At 51.4% G+C, this 20,670-nt stretch overlaps 1 protein-coding gene across 1 annotated transcript in view; it reads right to left on the reverse strand.

Moving 5' to 3' along the window:
• Nucleotides 1–20,458, reverse strand: part of SH3BP4 (SH3 domain binding protein 4) — a 34,914-nt gene extending 14,456 nt beyond the window's left edge. The window contains exon 1 of the mRNA XM_030488357.1: nt 20,383–20,458. The gene's annotated coding sequence lies outside the window, so the exon portion shown is untranslated. The remainder of the gene's footprint in view (nt 1–20,382) is intronic.
• Nucleotides 20,459–20,670: the final 212 nt, after the last annotated feature.

The following is a 20,670-nucleotide window of genomic DNA, read 5'->3' on the forward strand; positions in this document are numbered from 1 at the left end:
CTCTTCTCCAGGCTGAACCAGCCCAGCTCTCACATGCTCATGTACTCCATAAAGATAACTTGAGCGCCCATAGTAAGCACGGCACTGCCTACAAATCACTAAGGGCTTTGGTTAGCAACGACAGCCTGGTCTTGCACAATGCTACTGCTGGCTACAACCCTGTACAAAGCAGCCCTCTTGCCTGTAAGAGTTATTTGGGGTTATGTTGCTCTAAGGCTCATAAATTGGTCCTTCTCCCTATTTCATAAGAGCTTTTAGGGCATTTGCACGTTGCTGTAATACATATTTATAAAGCCTTTAAGCACTCAGATGCTGTGGGAGCCCAGGGCAGAGGTTAGCAAGTGTGGAAGGCCCACAGGACCCGGATTTTTGCATGTTCAATCAGGTCATCACTCTCTCCCATTGCAGCACTGGCATATCCTGGGATGGGGACTGGCTTTTCCTGCATCCCAGCCAACCAGGCATGGACCAGGCAGAAAAACATCCCTTCTTGCACCAACTGCCCTGCTTCACTTAAGGAAAAACACAAATAGAGGGGGTTTATCTCCTTTTTCCTCCAGAAATGCTTGCAATAGCACTTCCAGCATCCCTGGGGAAGGGCAGCTGCATCAGCACGTCGGAGCAGAGAGGAGAATGAACCACCTCCCACTGCCGCAGAACATGCAGCACTTGGACTGCCAATGCTGTGGCTGATGCAAGCGCTGGTAAGACCTCAGCTGGTGTCACCCGTGTCTTGTGGAGCTTGGAGGGTGGCCAGGAAGGCCAGAAGCACGTGGGTGAGCAGGCAAGCCAGGAGCCTCTCTGCTAGCAGAAGTCTGAAGCACAGAACCCGAGCCAGGCTTTGTGCCACCAGGTTGGCACCAGGGAGCAGGTATGCAGCCCGATGTACTTGCCGTCATAGAATGGGTTGAGTTGGAAGGGACCTTAAAGCTCCTCCAGTTCCAAACCCCTGCCACGGGCAGAGACACTGAGCAGCCAAAGGGCTTTCCATCCACTCCTAACACTGTTTTTCCTTTCTCCCCTCCCACACATTCAAATCCCTCATCTTGAAAGTTAAATCAAGCAGAAAATCACCTCCAAACTTACGTTTCTTAGGTAGGAATATGGAGCTGATGGGAAGGGGAAGACAAGAGCCGCTTGCTTTGGCTGTAACTGTCTGTTTCTAACCTAGTGGGACTCTCTCCACCAGCACAGAAGCTGCAAGCCCTGAAGGATTTGGTGCCCTTTTCTGGAATGCTGTAAGAGAAAATCCACAGGGGAGAGCCTGAGCAGGAGATACTCCAGCCTGCTTGAAATGCTTCCCAAACCATCCCCTGGCACTGGTATGCTGGGAATGTGGTTAGCTGGAAGGGATGCACTGGGTTCCAGCCAGAAAAGGGAAGGGAGAACTTGTGTGGAAACACTTTTCCCTTTGAGAAGAGCATTATTTCAGGTCCTGCTGTGAGTGGAGAGGGCTTGGCAGGCATTGAACACACAAACCAGGCTTGGAGACAAGACTTATCAGAGCAGGTAAGACAGGGAGGCCTTGGAGCTGTCAGCAGCAGCAAGGACAAGCAATGAACAGTCAGTGGGGAGAATGGAAAGGAGGAAAGATGCTCTATTTAGCTAGCATGGTTTACCCTCCATCCAGCTCACCCCTTTGCAAAGCACCACCATGGCGGGCAGGGGGTTGTTCCTCATCAATGCAAAGCACTGACTGGAATTACAAGTTGTTGAGGTGGCAGATAAAGACCTGGAAATACTTACTAAACACTTACTCAACACTTTGTGCCTCTCCCTAAGGAGACCCTGCAGACACGAGGTGGGCTTTTGTGGGTCCCTCCAACCCTCAGCTGCAGGGTTCAAACCCACCACAGCTACACAGGCACGCGGTACCCTGCGTCATCACTGCAGAAATAGCTCAAGTGGCCAAGTTTTCACTCATTTTAGCAATGCTTGTGATAAAAACAATCCTGTTTTTATCACAATCCTGTGATAAAAAAAACAGAAACACCTCAACAGCCCAAAGGTGATCTCTGCGTGGTAAGCACTGCATGAAGCAAGGCAGAAACCAGCCACAGGTAGGTGTTTTCTCCTGTCAATCACAATGCAAGCCATGAACATAAAGACCTGCCTCATAATCCAGCATCAACTAATGTTGCTATCAATCACTGCAGCTGTGCACTGATAACTATCACTGACAAGCCCCACAGCGCCTGGCATTTGCAGGGATGCATCCCCTTCCTCTATTTATAGAATTCCATGGGAATCTTCATGCTGAAGGTCTGACAGATGTGGTTCTGTGGAGAAACAGCTGGAAAGATCCCCCCCTACACACACCTCGCAGTCTCCAAAGGAACAAGATCGTACAAAATGAGCCATTATGAAAAGGTATTTCCCTTCCCAAAAGCAGGATCTTGGCTGCATCTCAGTCCACTCGGGATGGAGCAATGCTCTCACACATGAAAAGATGGGGGTGCAGGACTCCCACGGCTGGATGTGGGGTGGAAGCTGTGTTCTGGAGCTGACAGGCCCCAGGGACAGACCCAAGATGTTTCTGAATGCAGGGGCAGGACAGATAGCCAGCCAGCCTTTAAACTCAGGCTATGGGAGAATAAATAGGGACACTCAGGAGCAGGATGGGGGGCAGAAATAAGGGTGGACACGGCAAGATTTGCTTCGAAATCACTTCTGCAGCCACAGCTAAGACAATGGTCTGCAAACTCCTCTGAAAGCACTTGAATTACTGACTAGGATTAAATATAGACTGGGAAAACCCAGCCCCATCTGTTTACCCAAAGCCATAAACAGCATCCAAATGAATGGGGATGGGGGGACAGATGGACACATGGACTGGTGAGCAACCAGTGCTCGCCCCATGTGAGCAAGGAAGGTAACAGCATCTCTTCATGTAACCAGCTGAAACGCACCTGTTTCTCACACCATGTTTTTCCTCCCACCAGGGAAAGGCAATGCTGTAGGGTAAAATCCCAGACTGGTTTGGGTTGGAAGGGACCTTAAAGCTCATCCAGTTAAAACCCCCTGCCACGGGCAGGGACACCTTCCACTAGAGCAGGTTGCTCCAAGCCCCTGTGTCCAACCTGGCCTTGAACACTGCCAGGGATGGGGCAGCCACAGCTTCTCTGGGCACCCTGTGCCAGTGCCTCAGCACCCTCACAGGCAAGAGCTTCTGCCTAAGAGCTCATTTCAATCTCCCCTCTGGCAGGTTAAAGCCATTCCTCCTCGTCTTGTCCTTACAGGCCCTTGACCAAAGCCCCTCTTCCAGGTTTCTTTCAGGCAAAATGCAACCATGCAAGCCAGGAGGACCCACTGCATGCTTCCCCTACCAACAGGCAGCATGCAGGCAGGGATCCATCGTGGTTACACCCCTTGGTGCCAGCTCTGTCACTATTCTTTCCAATATCCTAAAATAGAATTGTAGAAGGTTAGGGAAGCCCCAATGAGCCCATTCCCACGGCTGCTGGCTGGCACCCTGCAAACCCTCACCAGCTTCCCAGGGCACAGGAGCAGCAGGGATGGTGCTGCCCTCGGCTTGATGGCAGCAGGGATTCTCTCTGGATACGTGTTGCTCTTCTGTGGGATGATACAGCGGCTGCTTCACCTCCCCTCCCCATCTGCTTGGTTTCTGCTCCCCAGGGACATCACGAGGATGCCCATCCTGTGAGTCACCCACCAGGGGAACTGCAGAGCTGTCATCAGTAGGGACCTGCCAAGCATGGATTTAACTCTGCATGAGCTGGGGCTACAAATAAGGCTTTTGGGGAGGGGCAGATGAGACACACAGACCTAGCCACGTTCCTCTCGCAGAGAGGCTGGCTACTTCTTAAAGGGTAGAAATGCGGTTGGGAGCAAGCTGGGGAGCAGCGTGGATGCTGAATCTCCTCTCTACCAGGCACAGAGCAGCAGCAGCAGTTTGGGCAGCATTTCCTGACATCCTGTGGCACAGAAGAGGTTAAGAATAACCTCTGGTACAGCTCAGCCCAGAACCCCAACCACAGGCTTTCCCCTCCCAGACCCACAAACCATGGGGAACCTCCTGAGAGCCATGGGGTGCAGTGGTGCCAGCAGCAGAGCCCCATCCTCCCCAATGCTCCCCAATCCATCCATCATGCCAAACTGGTCCTGATGGGATCACGGTACTGCCTGGATACTGAGCTATAAATCAAAGACACAGCCCAGCATCTGCTGCTGGCCAAGGGAGGACTTCTCCAGCAAGCACTGGCTGCAGCCCAACTCAGGTGGGAAAGAACCCCTCCCAAAAGCCTCAGTGATGGAAAAGCCCCCACTGCCAAGAATTTGGGTTGATAACACCCTGGAGGAATAGAAGCTCTTAGCGGTACCAAGCACCATCGAGGCTGGAGATGGAGCCAGGTCCTTCCAACATGCAGCCAAACTGCAGTAGGGCAGTACACAGCAAAGGGAGGTGGGGAGCATTGATGTACATTCCTGCTCATCCCACACCTCCCAGCCATCTCTGGAGCTGCAGGGTCCATCCCACCTCAGCACGCACATGTCCAAGGGAAGCATCAGGAACAGGAGCTGCCATGACACAAACTGGTCAACCTCACACTAACTACATCCCCATGTGCCTGTTCTCCCTGGGTAATGCAGAAAAAGCCCCTCAAGTCCTAAGCATCAAGTGGTACAAGTGCAGGGGAAACCTTCCACCTACCCCTGGCCACAGGGTGGGAAGAGAAGAGCTTCTGATCAATCACTCATCATTGTCTTCCCATGCCAAAGACAAGACCAACTCCAGGCACTTGTTGCTAATGGCTTTTAATGTGCCTTTTCCTCCTCCAAAGTCAAGCTCCTCCAGCTTTTCTATGAACATAGAAGTGGGTTTGGATGTTTCTTGTAAAAACAGTCATCTTTGCTTAAACACAAGTGAATTCAATTTCTTGTAGCTACAAGTTCATTTCCCAGAGCCACAGCACTACCCACAGAGCTCATTCATCCCACACAATGAATTGACCGGAAATGCTGCTTTTATCACAGTCATAAAACCATCAGTAACTCATTTAGGAACTTGGCTTTGCCCTGTAGATTCTTCACCTTCAAGAGCTTCCCCACGACTATGCTCCAACACTACCTTGACCACTGGGCTGAAGTCGCTCAACATACTTTGACCCAGCAGCAAACAATATGACCACCTAAAGATTTGCCTGCTTTTCCCATGCTTGTATTAACAGATCTTCCAGCACATCTGAAAACCACATCATCCTCTACATTGGCACCATCAGCACAGACCCAACCTTGACTGGTGCAACCCCATTGCTTACCCCCAGCAAGTGACCTCCTGCCCCATCCACCAGCCTGCCCAGCTGAACCACTGCAGGACACCATGGAGATGCCCTACAGCACAGTCTTGTGGCCATAGGATGCCTCCAAGGGTCTCCGAACATCTGGTGGCAGCAAGTGCCAGGGGGGAACAAGAGGTTTTGGTTAGGAGGGAGAAGGGGACAATTCTTCCTTCCTCTCCTTTGCCCTGGAGACAAAGCGTCTTGCTCCCCGTGATCCTGACCTTTTCTGTAAGGCAGTTTGAGCCTTGCTGGGGAAGAGCTGGCTGCTCTTGTGCTTTTTTGTCCCTCCAGAAGCCTAGCACAAGCATTTTGCACATCTGATGCCAGCAATGCCTCATACCCCAGTGATTCATGACCTCGACATTCGCTTATCTCCTCCTTTCCTCCTCCTACTTCACCACTTGGGTTTCCCAAGTCAATGCTTTCACCTTAAAACACAAAAACCACCCCCCCACATACCTCTCAAAGAACTCCAAACCCCCAAGCAAAGGTAAATTGCCCCTTAATAGTGATAGGACAAGAGGAAACAGCCTCAAGCTGCACCAGGGGAGGTTTAGATGGAGAGGAGGAACAATTCCTCCCCCAAAGGGTGCTCAGGCATTGGAATAGGCTGCCCAGGGCAGTGCTGGAGTCACCGTCCCTGCAAGTGTTCACACACTGTGTAGCCGAGGCCCTCAGTGCCATGGGTTAGTGGTGGCCTTGGCAGTGCTGGGAACAGTTGCACTGGATGAGTTTGAAGGTCTTTTCCAACCTGGTTGAGTCTATGATTCTATTAAGACAACAAAACACAAGTTCTTTGTACCAGAAAGAACATGTTCGTGTGAACTCATGCACATCCCTCAAAGGGCCTTGGAACTGCTGATGCACCAGAACAGAAGACAGGTCAGTTTAGCCCCTTCTCTAGGAAACAAGAAGGGGCTCGCAGAAACATCAGGACCTCCCATCCCTCCTGCAGCACCTCATGTCCCAGAAGTGTTCCAAAGAAGAAACGGTCTTGTCTGACAACACACATCCCACTGTGGCTCACAGTTACCAACCTCTGCCTTGGAAAAGGAGGAAAACCTCTCCTTTTGTAAGCTGTGGGTTCATCTAAGGGCAGGTCTGCACCCTCGTATAGATGTCTGCACGATCTGCTCTGCAGCAGATATGCTGGAACAAGCTCTTTGGCTGTTGCCTGCACTGCTCTGCCCACTGGTGGCATGCCCTCACCTGATGGAGGAAAGGTATGAACATTGGTGTGGCCCCTACCTAGGAACATCACCAGGAAACAAGCACACACACTGCTCCCCATGCTATACTGTGATGGAAGAGATGCCATGGTCATGCATAAGATCTCAGGTCAACATCCACAAAGAGCAGACTAAGGGCAACCATGGAAAATAAAAGGAAGGGAAATGGTTTCCTGCCTCCACAGGTGCTGCAAGAACCATCTCATTAACACCTGATGCACTTAAGAGGGGCCACCCAAACCTCTCCTCCTCATCTCAAGACATCAAATTAAGCAGAGCAATGAAAACTTGAAGCATGGTACAAGGCTTTCATTGAGAAACCCCCTGGAGGAACTCATCATCATGCTACCCTCAGGGCCACAGTCATGGCAGTGCCTCCTTACTTAGATCATTTGGATGCTAATTTGGACTTCAAGAGCTGTCAAAAGCTGAAGCAACCAGTCCCAGAAAAGCTGTGCTTCACCCAAGTGGAGATGATGACTGAGCTTTAACTGCAGCAATGCTTCAGAGCCCTGTCTCCATCACCTTTCACTCATTCCGTCTTTGTCTGATGGAAAGAAGTAGCTGTTCTCAGTGGGATTGCCGGTGCAGTGCACAGAGCCACAAGCTCTTCTTGTTCCTGGCTGCAATGTTGGGAAACCAGTCCCACCAGTGTGACCAGAGAAGGGCAGGCACAGGAAAGTCACTGACGCTGCTGCCTCGCACCATAGCTGAGGCAGCGACACGCTGAGAAGACAAGAAAAAGCTCCAGAGATGAGCTAGCTCCAACTCATCCATAGACCAACACAGACACATAACTCCAGGCAGCTCTCCCTGCCAAGTACTCCACTAAGATGTATCTTCTCCACCCTGACCACCACTTACTCATGCAAAGAGTGTCAAAGGCTGAAACACTGGTCATGCTTGGTCCTCCAGACCTACTGACCCGCTCATCATTTAAAAAGAGAGGGCTGCATTAGAGATGCAGATGCTGCAGGCAGGATGTCCATCATATTGTCCATAATTGTCATATTTGTCCACCATATTTGAAAAATCATGGCAGTCAGGTGAAACTCCTGATGACTGGAAAAAGGGAAATATAACCCCCATTTTAAAGAAGGGGAATATGGAAGACCCAAGGAACTACAGACCAGACAGTCTCACCTCTGTGCCTGGCAAAATCTTGGAGCAAATTCTCCTGGAAAGCATGCTAAGGCACATGGAAAACAATGAGGTGGCTGGTGACAGCCAACATGGCTTCGCTAAGGGGAAATCCTGCCTGACCAATTTGGTGGCCTTCTATGATGGGGCTAGAGAACTGATGGACAGGGGCAGAGCAGTTGATGTCACTTACCTGGACTTGTGCAAAGCGTTTGACACTGTCCCACGACATCCTTGTCTCTAAACTGGAGAGACATCAATTTGACAGATGGACCACTCAGTGGATAAGGAATTGGCTGCGGCTGCACACAGAGAGTTGTGGTCAGGTTGGACGGGGCTTGGAGCAACCTGGCCTTGAACACTGCCAGGGATGGGGCAGCCACAGCTTCTCTGGGAAAAGTCTGTGCCAGCGCCTCAGCACCCTCACAGGGAAGAGCTTCTGCCTAAGAGCTCATCTCAATCTCCCCTCTGGCAGGTTAAAGCCATTCCCCTTGGCCTGTCCCTACAGGCCCTTGCCCAAAGCCCCTCTCCAGGTTTTCTGAAGCCGCTTTAGGCACTGGAGCTGCTCTAAGGTCTCCCCTTCAGGAGCCCTCTCTTCTCCAGAAGTCCATCATGGCTCACTGCAGGCAGTTTTCAGCAGCAAAGACCTTGCCTTAACTGAGATTAGAGCTTTTCCCCAGGGGAGAATTGAGCTTCCCAGGTGCCGGCCCCCACCTCTGCCAGCCAGGAGGGTGTTTGAGCTCAACCCAAACAGGCCAGTGTTGATGCAACACAGCAGCAACCATCAACGCCTGCTGGTTTAATGAGTTACCCCTGGAATTAAAGCCCTTCAAACCGCACACAGGCTTCCTGCAACCTGCACATTAACTCGAGGAGAGCACAACCTGGGGGTGAAGGATGCCAGATAGAATCCAAGCGATGGCTCCAAGCACTTTCCACACCATCAACAGTGCCATGAAAGGAAAAACCCAAAACAACACCACCCACCCCATCTGTCTGCACTTCAGAGGTTGTTGTTTCAGTCTCCCCAGGTTAAAAGCTGCTCGATTCCATCATCACAGGTCAGATGGTTGATAAGAAGCCACATTTCATCATTTTCAGACCCCAAGTGTTTATTGGAAAGGTTTATCTGCAAACAAAGCTATGCACTTTGAACTTAGTTTTACATCAGTTAAAATGCATGAGGCCCTTGTCTGGATGCTCTCGGAATTCATGTGGTATGAAATGAGAGCCCAAGTTCACCCTCTGTAGCCTCCACCTCCACCAGCCTCCATGTCAAAGACATTCTGCTTCTCTGTGCTGGGACATAATCCTTAACAAAAAGATAAAGCAATTTTGGGGAATGGTGTGTCCCTTGTGGGAAGATTTTTGGGTGCAGAAAGTGTCGTTTACCTGAATTGGGAAAAAAATCTCACCTTTGCTCAAACTTGCTCCCATTGCCAGATGAAGCAGGGTTCAATCTCAGACGTGGACTTTTGCAGTCTAAGTTGATGGGCACAATTAAAACGCCACCTGAAAGTCATCTTAAAGTAACAGTAGATTTTTACTTGCTTAAAGCAGGGCTTTTATGGTTGAGTGGAGTCACTTTCTATCTAGTTTCTGCATTGCACTTCTTGCAAGCACCCTCCCATGTGTGCACCCAACCGTGGTGACGCGTCTTCACATGAGCATACCCTAAACATGGGCAGCTCCAAGCCACCACAGATGGAATGTTTCCAAAAGGCAAGTTATTCCCTCTATGCTGTCCCCAAGAGGTCAGCCCCAGGCAAGGCTGGAAGGAATGGGTGCTCCATCCATTCCTGCTGAGATTTCCAAGGTAAGAGGCCACACCACTGAACTGGGGATTGCTACAGCCTGAATTAGAGGTGAAGAGCCATCAGCCTTGGTACAGAGCTGTCTTAGGCCAACACAGCACCCGTGTTAGAGGGAAGAAGACCAAGACCTTGCTAATAGCCACGCAGGGAACGCGAAAAAGCCCAAAGCCTGTCCACTGTCTCTAGAACAACAACTCATCTTCGAATGTACGGCCTAAAATCAGGTTAAAAAGCCCCATGTATTCAAGGACAGCTGAACGTTGGCAATATGCAGCAAAGAACCTGCTCCATTTATTCATTTCTATGGAAAGCAGCTTCAATCCCACCACCTGCTCTGCCTCAAGGCTGCTTTGATAACCACAGTGATGTATGTTCATTTTGGCTTCATATCTAAAGCACGGGTTGGGCTCTACAAGCAGCACGCTCTTAGCTAGAGAAGACAATCCCAGGTACAGCCAACATGCCAGGGCACCATCCATGGCCATCTCCACTGACTCGACTAGACAATACTTCCTTTCTCAGCACCTTTCACACCAACACCCTAAGTTTTCTTCCCTGTAGGGTCAACTTGCTTGTGTCCACAAGCGCAGCAGATCTTGGTGCCAATGATAGGGCAGCTCTGCAAGGAGAAGCAGAGAAGGCAGCAAGGGCTATCCAGGAGCTGAGGGATGCTCTGAGCTGATGCCCATAGGCACCCTGCAGGACTCTACTGTAAAGGGTCAGGGTCAGGCCAGAATTAGACATGCTCTTGCCGGGAAAAAGAGAGCCTAAATATCAAACCAATACAGATGGACCTGTTTTTTTTCCCCCTTTTTAAGTTAAAACCTAAAGTGACACATAGAAGAAGTGAAATCCCAGGCTCAGCTGACGCACAAGGATGGATTTATATTTAGCAGAACAACTTATGTGCTAGATTAACAGGAAAGAAAGAGAAACTTTTTTGGCATTGTCCAGAAGGAGAAAAGAAAACCAAAAGTAAGACGGCCACAGCCACCCCTTATTGCTAAGGGCAACATCCACCAGCATTTTAACCTCCCAGGTCTCTCCTTTTACACTGAATTAAGGATAACTAAAAACATGCTAGTACTTCAGCATGAAACAAATACACTGAGGCAATAAAGAAAAGCCATTCCCAAGTTTTGCAGTCTGAAGTTTCCACAAAGATAAAGCAGAGCACCAACATCAAATAGAATTCCTCAAAAACTGCTGTTTCTTCTACATTCTTCATTTGGGAACTTTGAGTTCTGAAGTCAGAGACCGGCTCAGCCGGATATCCCATCACTTGCTGGGCCTCATCCCAAATTTCTCTAACATTACTCACATTTTTCTGTACAGGAAGAGGGATGAGGGGTTTATACTCAAAAGGGAGGAAGAAATGTTTGCAGCACTACGTAGGGATTGCAATGGTTAGGCTCAGACTTCTGGGCCCCAACGATTCCCACGTATCCCACCCACAGAAGGAGAAAGAAATCAGGCTGATGCTCAGACTCCTCTGCCTTTGCACTGCTTGGGATGAGCTGGGATCCTCCCCCCCAGCACCCAGCAATGGATGCTCAGCTCAAAGGAACACGCTCTCCACACAAACATCCATCCCAGCAGGACCAGCAGCCAGCTTCCCCAGAGGTAACTACCCTCTGTCCTGCTTTCACAATCTCAATTGCCTCAAAGCAGCCTTAAGCCACAAAGCCCGTTCCCAAAGCAAAACACCTCCCCTTTCCCCTCCAAGGGAGGGGACCATCTGATACAGCACTGGCATCACCACTTCCTGGTCACAATCCCTTCAAAATTAGGCCAAACTGCAAGTATTTTTACTCCTTTTATCCTGCCTGGCTGCAGGGCAATCTGGACACAGGGATTTATTCCCACACATCCCCAAATGCATTTCTGCAGGGATTTTAGAGCCTATTTTTTGAGGCACGGCTGCTCCACAAACCCAGGCAACACTCATGCTCCGTGCCTCAATTTCCCCCCCCAGCATTATCAGTTGGGACACAAACCCTTCAGGGCACGCATCCCTCCCCATTACCTAAAGGATGCACCTCTGCCTGCCTGCGCCAGGGTTTCCCATGGCACTGGAATGGAAAGGTCACCCCTGCTGCAGGGCCCTGCATTCCTCTGCTCAAACAGCGTGCTGGGCTAAAGGTTTTTTAGCTTAACGTTTCCATGCCTGGTCATGTTCTGCATCCTGAATCTGGAGAACATTTTAATAGCTCCTATTAATAGGAAGAGCAGGAGCTGGAGAAGCACCAAGTGCTCTGGCCAGTTGTGCCTCAGAGAGGCTGAAGGGCAAGGTGCTAGAAGTCACAGAATCCCAGATTGGTTTGTGTTGGAAGGGACCTTAAAGCTCATCCAGTTCCAAGGTGGCAGGGACACCTTCCACTAGAGCAGATTGCTCCAAGCCCTGTCCAGCCTGGCCTTGAACACTGTCAGGGATGGGGCATCAGTGGTGGAGATGGTTCATGGAGTATTGCTGCTCACACTCTGGGGATGCAGCCCAGCACACTGCGCTCAAGCACACACTGAAGCCAGGTCATGGGGAGCTTCTCATCTCCCATTCCCTGCAGGCCCAAAGCAAGGATGCGCTGGGGACCACAGCGCATCCCCTGGGGGACCTGAAAAAGTCAGCGTGTCCCCCCCATCGCCAGGTTGTGCCCTGGTTTCACGCGGTGTCACCAGGCGCTGCAGGAGGCCAGATGGATCGTCTGGTAATGGAGTTAATTAAAGCAGGTTTTCAGCAGCAATTAACTTCCAGACGTGCCTCTCCAAAGCAGCTCCAGCTCTCTCCAGGGAGGCCCAAGCCACACCTCAGTAGAGGATGGGGAAAATCGCTTGGAAGCACTTAACTGATGGCACTGAGCAGCATTTGCCGACTCCAAGCAGCTTCCAAATAAGAACCAACCAACCAAACTAAACCTGAAAACCCCAGACCTTCCTCTATTTTTCACCTCCAGGCTGAGCAGGGTTCCATGTGGGCTTAGGCAAGGCTATAGACGATGGATGCATGAGAAAGACACCCACTACCTGATCATCCCAATCCCAGAGCATCTTTCCCCTGGTCTGGCGCAAAGCAGATAGGATAAGCCTCGGGAAGCAGCAGCATTGCCTGTGACTTTTAGGATGATAAGGTGGTCAAGGCCAGAGCCAGCAGCATGAGCTATCAGTTTTGCTGATGGGGTAATCACCATCTCCCAGGGACAGTAAATACTTTGTCCATGGCCCATGCCCAGAGATAACCAAACAAAATGCTTGTGGAGACCAAAAGAAAGGCTTGCATTGTGGCTGCTGCTGTTTGGCTCCCCAGCAAGGAGGAGCTGGAGAGGACACGCAGCCTGGGAAGCTGGTATTAAAACAACAACAACAAAACAACAAGGAAACACCCCAAAACCAACGCAGCCTGTTGTTGGAGACCCTGTGCTTTCACCCCCTTCCCAAACAACCTCCTTGTCCTCCTCTGTATGAGCACATGGGATGAAAACCTATGGGTGTACAGCTTGTACAATAGATCTGCAGCCACCAGCATCCATAGGTAAGGAGCTCAGGAAGACAAGCTAAGGAATGCACCCACCTCACCTCCTCTCTTTTTGTGGGATACACTCCCCACGTCCTCCTCTCTTTTTGTGGGAGGCACCCCCCATCTCCTCCTCCTTTTATATAAGGATGCAGCCCTCCTTCCTCCTTTTTTGTGGGATACCCCCCCCCCACCTCCTTTTCCTTTTCTGCAGGATGCACCCACCCACCTCCTCTTTTGTTTTCTCCAACTCCAAACCCTATGAATTGCAAGCACTGGTTGCTCCCAGGCCATGTGCATTGGGAACTATTCCCTGTGCTTCCTTACACACTTTTAACAGCTCCATCTGCACCCAAAGGCACAGCCACATGCACCGAAAGGAAAACAATGCTAACAATGGGTTTTGTGAGCAACGAGGTAAAGAGGGGTTTGAAATGAGAGGTACAGTGCTTAGGGGAGGGAGAAGAGCAATTCCCAAGGCTGGGAAACACTTCTTATGCTGACAGAGAGCAACCCCACCCCAGCCCAGCTAATCTGATGGCAGGTTTTCAATGCTGCGGCCAGGATGCGAGGGGCTGGCAAGGGAGGCTGGCGAAGGAGGGGGAAAGAAAGCAAGGAAATGCCACAGAGGTGAGAGGCTTTTTCTGGCCAGGGAAGGCTTGTTTTGTTCCCTGCCTTCAGCTCGCTGCCATTGTCCGGAAGCTGCAGCAGTAGAACCAAAGGAGAAGTTTCTCTTTGTTTAATTCTCACTGGGGGACCCAGCATCCCCCCCCGGCTGCACCGGGAATGGATGCAAATGAAGCCCATGGCATAGCAGTGGGGAATAACACAGGAGTAAAAGCTTTAACATCTCTCACAGTGACCAGAACTGAGCTCGAGCAGTGTTTTTACTCCTGGAGGCATTCAAGACCTGGGAGGTTTTGGTCTCAAGCCCCTGTGTGACCATCACGTGGATTATTCAAACCATAGAATGGTTTGGGTTGGAAGAGACCTTAAGATCCTCTAGTTCCATCCCCCCCTGCATCCGCTCTTTACCTGGTGTAGGTGTCTTCTAGATGGACAACTCAAGCATCTCCCAAGCAAACACCGATGGATGCTTCCACCACCCCTGGCCAAAGCCATGTCTGTACCAACACCAAGCTGCAGCCAAGAGGTCCAACCAAACCCTTCCAGGGACTTACTCCAAATTCAGCCCCCTCTAAACTCAAGAAGATGTCTTGTACTCCCTGCCCCAACACTTCACTGGTGTAATGCCATCAGCCCTGAGCAGGATGTGCTGTGGGCCACCATCAAGAACAACCACAACAACTGGTAGTGCAAAGCCCTCACTGAGCTAATGGAAACCCATCTCCTGCCTTGCACCATTGTTCAACTCCAAAAAAGCCTTTTCTGTTCCCAAGGAAACAGCCAGTGTCATTCAAACTAGGCTACACACCATGCAAACACCTTCCCACTAAAACACAACCTAAAGCAGGCATGAAGGGAGACGGCCAGCTCCTGGATTTCCCCCTGGAGAACAAGCCAAGGAGAGGGAAGCGATAGCTTTGCACAAGGCTTGTCTGCAGCACAGGATGAACAACCCAGCCTAGCAACTACATACCACAGCACGTTCCTTTGCTGTGTCGAAGGGGTGTTTTCTAAAGTCAGCTAGAAAACATCTGGTTTTGCTTCGTGGCAGTCATCTCCCCTCTTGAAAATGATGGGATGCTCCCCAGGGCAATCCTCCTAAGGGGCAGGAGAAGGGGCAGAGGAAGCAACTCTGTTGCAGGGCCTGCAGAAAAGGAAAGGCTTCTCCTGTGAGAAGGAAAGGCTTTCACATCATTATTATCATCATTATTATTATTATTGAAGCTTCCCCCATCATTTAACCACACATGCATCACCATCCCTCCAATCTGTGCAAAAGCACCCAGATGATGAAGAAACACAGGAAGGATTAAAGCAAATAAATGGTTGAGCCACCTTCTGCCTTTGCATTTTAATACGTGCGGGTCTGAGGGCACAAAGTTGCTCTCACATCCATCACCCTCACATGCAGATGGTATGTGACAGCCAGCGGAAAGGAGACGGGATGCAACGTACAGCACCTTCCTGCTGATGGGTCTGAAGCAACATCTCATCCAGGCAGAGCTGGAGCATCTATTCACATAAGAGCAGGCAGAACATTTAGCCTTAGGAATTGCAATTTGTTTCCTTCTATCAGTAATGAGTGTTACGCTCCCCGCAGCCTGTTGATAGAGCAGCTGGGAATGACAACCTCTAGGCACCGAAAATAAACCCTTGCACGACTCCAAATGCAATCAGCAGCTTAAAAATAGAACTATCCCATAGGGGAAGTGGGGCACAGGCCAGGGGGTTGTTAATAGTGGAGCAGCAGACTGGTCAGCCCATAGATAGTGCCAGGTTTCCACCAGAAAACTGGATTAAAGACAGTAGATACTGCTTGCGGGGCACCAGTTTGCTTCTAAACACACACAACACACCCAAAATGCCAACTTTGCTAGTAAAGGGGGAAAACACGAATCCAAGGACATGATGAAAGAGCTGGAAGCTTCACAGTCAGCTCCTTGACCCGTTAAAAACAAACTTTACCCTGGAAACAGCAAGATGCACAGGGGGAACTTGGCTGTGGCTGGACCTGTAAACTGTCTGAGCAGCAAAGGGATTTCATGCGCTCCTTCACTTACCCCTTGTGTAAGCCATCAGTGCACCTCATCATAGGATCCCAGACTAGTTTGGGTTGGAAGGGACCTTAAAGCTCATCCAGTTCCAAGCCCAGTTCTCTCAGCCTGTCTCCAGAGCAGAGCTGCTCCAGCCCTCACAGCATCTCTATGGCCCTTGCCATACTCCCATGCTTTCCTTTAGCTCAAGGGAGCAGATATCCACTGAAATCACTTGTTTCCAAGGACCACCAGGAGAAATGAAGGACCCCAGGCTGCAATGAGGACTGTGGGAAGGGATAGATGCCACAAGCATCCTGAAAAGCTAGCCCTCACTGCGGTCTGCGGATGATTGGAGTGTTGCTGGAACCGGGACATCACTTGAGCATTAAACCATAACCAGATGTGACCATCCGACCTGCTGGGAGCAAGTCTCTGCCTCATTTAGAAAGCCAAGGCTCTGTGCTGGAAGGAAAGAGGCTTGTCAGGACATGCACATTGGAGGACCTGCTCCCACCAGCCCAAGTTACAGGTCCTGCAAGTGCTTTCCCCTTTTATGTTTTTAAAGAAGCAAACATTATTATAGCCACAAAGCAAGCTCAGGCTGCTTAATAAACCCCACAGCTTCATAACTGAGAAGCACGGGTGTCCTTGCACCAAAACCACCCTTCAGGGGCTCTAAGGGGAGAAATCAGACCCATCACCTTCACAAGGAGCATCTTTCCCACTGCCCCTCTGGGGTTTGCTTCCAAGTCACGCCCTTGGCCAGCACAGAGGTCCACGCGCTCCCTGCCCCAGCCAAGGCTGGCACAGTGCTTGTGACAATGCCCTCTCACAATGACAGCCCTGTGCCCAACGCTGGCTCCTCACCAGGGTTAATGCAGGGCTTGTTCCCTGCTCACAAACACAGGGCCGAGGAGCTCTGAAGACGGAGCTCAGATCCTATGTGAAATGATGGGGGACTCGTTTTGTGCTTTTTAAGGTGAGGTCTCATATTAGGGAGCAGCCTGGATGGGTCTGTCTGCTGGTGCTGACAGTGGAGCTGACTGCCATATCACAGTGGGGCAGCATCCAGAAAGTAGGGTACCCTAGGTACCAAACAGCCTAGCACCAGACCTGGGGTATTATGAAGAGAGAGATGGAGACAGGCTGAGAGGAATTGGCTGGTTCAGCCTGGAGAAGAGAAGGCTCCTTAAGCGGAGACCTTAGGGCAGCTCCAGTGCCTAAAGGGGCTACAGGAAACCTGGAGAGGGGCTTTGGACAAGGGCCTGGAGGGACAGGACAAGGGGAATGGCTTGAACCTGCCAAAGGGGAGATTGAGATGAGCTCTTAGGCAGAAGCTCTTCCCTGTGAGGGTGCTGAGGCGCTGGCACAGGGTGCCCAGAGAAGCTGTGGCTGCACCATCCCTGGCAGTGTTCAAGGCCAGGTTGGACACAGGGGCTTGGAGCAACCTGCTCTAGTGGAAGGTGTCCCTGCATCTGGCAGGTGGTTGGGACTGGATGAGCTTTAAGGTCCCTTCCCACCCAAACCGGTCTGGGATACTGTGATTCCCACAACAGAAAGAACAAGCTCTCAATTCAGCATCCACAGCAACATCATGCTACCGAAGCCACCTCTGAAACCTGACATTTGCCTCCCTCCAGGAGGTCCCAATCAAGCAATTTAAGAGCACACCAGATCAGAAGCCCTGCAAGGATGAAGTGCTGAAGAACATTTCACTGCATATACTGCAATATATATATATTCTACTTAACAAGCCCCAGTCCATTCTCCAGCAGGTTGTACCCCCTCTTTCAAACTTGGCTCATCCACTGGCCACTAGTGAAGCCAACACTTGGCTACAACACCCCTCTGAGAGTTGCCATACGCAGCCAATGTGCAGGAGATACTCAGCGCTCTGCTTGGAGAAGCCCTACACCATCGTGGACAGCTGCTTGTGATGCTGCTGGCTGCCAGGACACCCTTGGTCCAGCAGCATCCCAACCAGCCCTGCCAACACAAAGCATACCCTTTCTAGGGACAGCAAACCTGCTGGAAACCCATCCCACCTCCTTCCCCTCCCCAAGGAGCCTCCAGGGCAGGCTGCAAAGCTCAGGTGTTTTTGGAATTAATTCTGGAAAAGAGAGGAAAAGGCAGGAGCCAAACCTGAGGCTGAGACTCCAAAGTGAGGTTATTTGCATGTGTTTCTGTTCCAGCCACCAAAGCAGGAGGCGATGCAACTTTCAGACCTCTTGAGAACAAGGAGACTAAGGAGGATGCAAATCATCCTTCACATCCTGACCTCTCCAGCTGGGAGCTCCCTTTACTCAGCCAGGCTTCTGTGACCAAAAGCTCCTTGCTGGATTTCAATGCCTTTCTCAGTGTCTAAACCACCTCCTTCCCATAGACACAAGCTCTCCTGAACAAACCCCACCAGGCTGACATAAATATTTGGCTTCACAAATAGTTCTCTCCTCATTCAAATGAAAACATAATTAGGATGTCAAGCACAGAGGCAAGCGAGGGCTGCAATCGCTCCCCGCAGCACCACTGCTCAGCCTTTACTTGATTAAAAGGAACAACGCTGCTATTTTTGACAGCACATTCTCTTCCACTACCCGAGTTCTTTTGGAAGTGTATATGGAAAGCTGGCATCTTTGCCAGCAAAATCCCCACCCTGAAGGACATGTGCTCAGGAAAGGCTGAGCATCCACGGGATGGGGAACCAGCAAGCTTTATGGGCAACTGCATCCTCTTGGTGCTCGCTGCCAGGGAGTTAAAGCTTGCTGTAGGAAGAGCACAGAGACCCTGGGCAAGTGTCTAACCACTGGAAAGAGTGGGAGAAGACAGGGGGAATAGAGATAAAAGGTGTTACCAGAGACATTGTACAAGGGCACCTGTGCAGGGTCTGGTACTGATGCTGCCTGCATGGGAGACAGAGCCACAATCGGATGCAAATATTCAGAGCTACAAGATATGCCAGGACAACATTATTCCCAGTATCAGGTATTTGGTTGGTTGGTTGGTTTTAAGCAAATCTAAGCATCCTGCTGCTGCAGCTAGGCACTAGGGAATAAAGGATGAGTCCTCCTTGAGTGGAGGGGGATGTTTCACTATCCAGACACAGATGTCAACACAACATGCGTCCCCCTCCAACTTCAATCCAAACCCCTGCTCTGTTCATTAACAGTCATAACTTAATCATTACAAATTTCAGGTAGCTTTAGTCAGGAGGGACAGGCTGGGGGGACAGCGATGGGCATTACACACGCTTCCTCAGCATCACCCTGCCAGAGCATGGATGCTGTACTAGGCATTTGCATACAAGTACAAGGGGTAATAGGTTTAAATTTAAACAGGGGAGATTCAGGTTAGATATAAGGAAGAAGTTCCTCCCTATGAGGGGGCTGAGGTGCTGGCACAGGGTGCCCAGAGAAGTGGTAAATGCTCCATCCCTGGCAGTGTTCAAGGCCAGGTTGGACAGAGCCTTGTGAGGTGTTCCTGCCACAGCATGGGGCTGGAACTTGATGATCTTAAGGTCCTTTCCAACCCAAACCAGTCTGTGAATGCTATGAATCTATGCTCTTGCATCCCACACCCTTTTACACCTCCAGGTCCATAACAGACTTCAATGCAACACAGCTTTACCTAAGGCAGTGGCACAAAACTGCATCACAGTCACCACCATCCCTCTTTGTACTCAAGTTACTTTGAGTGTAACTACCGAGGTATTTACTTCTGAACAGCTTCATAACCAGAGATATTCCCAAAACCCCAAAGGGGTACCCAAACACCAGAGCTCAAAGCTCCAACATCTCCCCACCGATTCACACCTCCCCGTTACACTCCTTCTGTCCGAGTCCACCTCTCCTGCTGAACACAGTCCTGCAAGCACCGCTGCTTGCAACAGCCATAACCCAAGCCTTGGACAGCATCCCTCCCTTGCAAAACAACACACACAAACACACCAGGAAGCCAGCAAAAAGGTCAGCGACCGCAAAACATCGGCCAGACCCTGCTGGAAAAGAGATGCCATGCACGGGCAGTGCAACACTGTTAAAAAAGCCTCAAGCTCCCAGGGAACGTCCCACATGCGATAAGAAAGAAAAGCCAGCCCAGCCTCAGCTGTAAGACATCCCCACGAGTTTCCAGGCTGGACACAGCAGGAAACGCCTGTGCATTGTCCCCGGAGTACACCCGGTCACGTCCACCCAGGGTTCCCCACCGGGTGCAGGGATGCCAAGCCCGAGACCTGGCCCCCATCCTCTTCATCCTCTCCTGGCAAACACCAGCGGGACAATAGGCGGGGTGCTGGGACGCGACCAGAACCCCCCGAAAGCAGCGGTGCGGCGGGCGGGAGCAGAAGTTGGTTGCTGCGATGATTCCCTGCTCCAGCCAAGCTTCCCTGGCTCCCGCTCGCAGGCGTGTGCGCGCTTCCACACGCACGGCAACACGCGCTTACCGGGCGCTGCACACGCAGCGTCTGCACACGCACAAGCGTTGCGCGCTCACACGGCCCGCGGACGCTGGCTTTGCACGGCGGGGTCGCGGCGTTGCACAGCCGCAGCACCGGATGCCGGCCCCGGGAGGACCGCGGTGGTGGTGATAAGGGACACGGCTCCCGCCGCTCGCCCGCCCGGCGCCGCCGCCACAAACTTTTCCCCGGCGGCGGCGCGGCAGCGGAACTGCACACACCGGCGGTGCCCCCCCCACTCCCCGCAGCTCCCGCACCCCCGGCAGCGCGGCGCTTACCTGGGACTAGGACCGGAGAACCGGGATCCGGGACCCGGAACGCGGCACCGCTCCGCTCCCCTGCTCAGCGCTTCTCCGCCGTGCCCCGCCCCAGCCCCGCGCCGGCGGTGACGTCAGGGGGAAGGGGGCGTGGCCTCTCGCAAAGGGGCGGGAGGGATCGCGCTGTTGGCGCGGGTTTTGGGCGGTGGGGGGTTACGGAGGGGCGTGAAGAGTCCCTTGTGCAAGGGTCTGGTCCTCGTGTGACACAAGAGACCCTGTGCTGCGGGGACAGGAGCGGAACACACACAC

The sequence above is a fragment of the Strigops habroptila genome, chromosome 5 (assembly GCF_004027225.2).
Source record: "Strigops habroptila isolate Jane chromosome 5, bStrHab1.2.pri, whole genome shotgun sequence".
NCBI classification, from domain to species: Eukaryota; Metazoa; Chordata; class Aves; order Psittaciformes; family Psittacidae; genus Strigops; species Strigops habroptila.